Genomic DNA, 3,664 nt, shown 5'->3' on the forward strand with positions numbered 1-3,664 from the left:
GAGAGGCAGCTGTCAGCAGGTTTGACAGCCGACGCTCAATTTTGCTGGCGTCTGTTCTCGAGCCCGCTGACAGCCACGGGCTTGGAAACCGGATGCCGGCAAAATTGAGCGTCCGGTTTTCGGCCCGACAGCCGTCGGAGCTGTTGGAGCACACTGTACTGTATCGTCCTGTTTGTTATTCATTTTGCTGTGTTATTGTTTCCTTTCTCAGCCATACTCTTCATCCATCTGCTTTCTCTCTTTCTTTTGTAGCTATGATGTTAAAGATTGTGAATTGTTAGTGGTTAATATGTTTATATAGGGGGCAATATTCAGCCACTAAGCAGCTTGGCTAGTTAGCCAGATAAACATAGTTGCCCGGCTAACATTTAGTCGGATAAGAGCCGAACACACCCAGGTAACCCATTTAGACAAATAACTTTTCAGTTATCCATCTAAATGGCTGTTAACATTGACGTCATTATGTTTATTATACTTGATACACAGTTTATTAACCTCCTGTATGCCAGGGGTCACCTTCCCAGCCTCGGGGAGCAAGGTAATTACTACCCTGAGGTGGGGAAATAGATCTTCGTGGCCATGAGCTGGGGGTAGGATAACCAGAAAGGCCAGAATCAGGCTGAGAACGCTGCACATAAACAATCCACTCTCCAGACTCAAGTTCTGCTCCAAATAATAAATAGTTTGCTGCAGAATCTTCAGGATCAAACATGACAACAGTGACAGTTCAGGTAGATGTAGAAAATAAAAAATCACAGTTCCAGAAATCTTAACTCCTTAAGTAACACTTTCTTCTTACAGTTATTCTGGTAACTTTTTTTCTCCTTTTTCTTCAGCTTTGGCACCCCTCGCCTGGTCCTCTCTTTAGTTTCTTCACATAGCAAAATAGTTACTCACCAGCATGTCTCCGGATGATACAAAATTATTCAGAGTAGTTAAATCACAAGCGGATTGTGATACATTACAGGAGGACCTTGCAAGACTGGAAGACTGGGCATCCAAATGGCAGATAAAATTTAATGTGGACAAGTGCAAGGTGTTGCATATAGGGAAAAATAACCCTTGCTGTAGTTACACGATGTTAGGTTCCATATTAGGAGCTACCACCCAGGAAAAAGATCTAGGCATCATAGTGGATAATACTTTAAAATCGTCGGCTCAGTGTGCTGCAGCAGTCAAAAAAGCAAATAAAATGTTAGGAATTATTAGGAAGGGAATGGTTACTAGAACGGAAAATGTCATAATGCCTCTGTAACGCTCCATGGTGAGACCGCACCTTGAATACTATGTACAATTCTGGTCGCAGCATCTCAAAAAAGATATAGTTGCGATGGAGAAGGTACAGAGAAGGGCAACCAAAATGATAAAGGGGATGGAACAGCTCCCCTATGAGGAAAGGCTGAAGAGGTTAGGGCTGTTCAGCTTGGAGAAGAGACGGCTGAGGGGGGTATATGATAGAGGTCTTTAAGATCATGAGAGGTCTTGAACGAGTAGATGTGACTCAGTTATTTACACTTTCGAATAATAGAAGGACTAGGGGGCACTCCATGAAGTTAGCAAGTAGCACATTTAAGACTAATCGGAGAAAATTCTTTTTCACTCAACGCACAATAAAGCTCTGGAATTTGTTGCCAGAGGATGTGGTTAGTGTAGCTGGGTTCAAAAAATGTTTGGATAAGTTCTTGGAGGAGAAATCCATTAATGGCCATTAATCAATTTTACTTAGGGAATAGCCACTGCTATTAATTGCATCAGTAGCATGGGATCTTCTTAGTGTTTGGGTAATTGCCAGGTTCTTGTGGCCTGGTTTTGGCCTCTGTTGGAAACAGGATGCTGGGCTTGATGGACCCTTGGTCTGACCCAGCATGGCAAGTTCTTATGTTCTTATCATCCATCTCATGGGTCCCCTCTCCCAGGGACTGGATACTCCGACGAATCCATTTTTTAATCTTTACATCTGGCCCTGAGTTTTCTATCCCTATCGAACCCAGAGTACAACTCTTCTTCCTGGAAAGGGTAAATTTGTGGTACATGGGGGTCCTGGTGAGACTGGGTTGAGACTAGACTTTTAACCCCCTGCACCATTTGGACCATAGTAGGCCAATCTTGCCCTGATATAGCCTCAAATGGGAGCCCACCCACTATTGCCTCAGGAAGGCATTCCCACTGGCCTGCTGCCTCTATCACCACACTTTTGTTCTGTAGTACTCATGCCCATGCACACACCTATCCAGTCCTCTATCTTGGGTCATCATCAGACTTTCTCCCCTTGCCCATTCTAGAAATATCATAGATTGGTTAGCCCCAGTGTCTAGCAGGGCCCAGGTGAGCAGCCCATTAATCCTCTGGAGAACCTACTTCCTCGGTTGGCCTGACCCTCATTGCAGTGTAATTCACTCTTGGGCAGGTGCGTCAGAAATGTCCCACTGCCCCACAATTTTAACATCTTAGTGAGTAATTCAGGCTGCTTTCCCTTCTGATGGTAGGGCGATCTCTATCCCCTCTTCTCCCTTATAGGAAAAATCCCTCCAATTGCGATGGAGGTACCTGCGTGTTACTTGGTCCCCTCTTTACTTTGTCCGGTCCCTGAGTTCCTTGCCTATAGGTGCCTCCCTGGACCCCATCACCCTCATCGGCCCTGAATGTAGTCTCATCCTCTAAATACTGCTCCACCAGAGTGACTGCATTTCCCAGAGTAGATACCCCCTGTCTCAGAAGCCACTCTTTGACCTGCGGGGTGACTGCTTTTAAACATTGTTCCAGTACTACTATGGACACTACCTTCCTAGCAGACTTGCCCTCAGGCTCAATCTACCTACAGGCTAAATCCTTGAGTCACTGTGCCAAAGCTCGGGGCCTATCTCCCGAGCCCATACTAATCGACTGAAACTTCTGCTGGTATGACTCCTTCATAAGCCCCAACCAGTCTTTATTGGAGGCTTTAAGCACTTCATAATCTGCAACATGATCTGGACTCAAGACCTTAAATGTCACTTGAGCCTCCCTGGAAAGGCAGGGAGCTAGTTGGCTGTAGTGGCTATCCTTTTGAATATTGTCAAAAATGTATCTGAGTCATTCCCCTCCCCATTCAGATCAACATCAACCCTCAGGCCAGATTAGCATTCCCAAAGTTCTCAGTCCATGGGGTATGATACCTCCCTTTTGTTCCCCTCTTTGTGACAGCATCTGCTGAGTCATCTTAGCTGTTCCTCCAGCATGTGTAATAATAGCTGCTGCTGTTGTGCTTGTTGGGTGATTGTGTGTTGAACTAGCTGCTGTAGGACTTCCTGTTGTTGCAGGAGCCAGTCTGTCAGCTGTTTCAGGATTTCTTCCGAAGTCATCATTGTACCTACTGGAAACTACACACTTATGGCCTTCCTGGAAGGTTGAGGAAATGGTCATGAGGATATAATGTCCTTTTTCCTCCTTTCTTGCACCAGCTGGAGTGGGAGAAGGCTGGGAGTCCTTTTCCTCCTCCTGCTGTCCCTGTAGACATTTCATATCATTTTATTTTTTATTGGTATTTATCAATTGCTTTCCAGATAAAAATTGCCCAAAGTGACGTATAACAAAAATAAAATATATAACAATCACATAAAATTCATAAAACAATCAAAAGCAATAAAACAATAAACCAAAACCACCTTACCCCATATACAATACA

This window comes from Rhinatrema bivittatum, chromosome 1, assembly GCF_901001135.1.
Source record: "Rhinatrema bivittatum chromosome 1, aRhiBiv1.1, whole genome shotgun sequence".
Lineage (NCBI taxonomy): Eukaryota > Metazoa > Chordata > Amphibia > Gymnophiona > Rhinatrematidae > Rhinatrema > Rhinatrema bivittatum.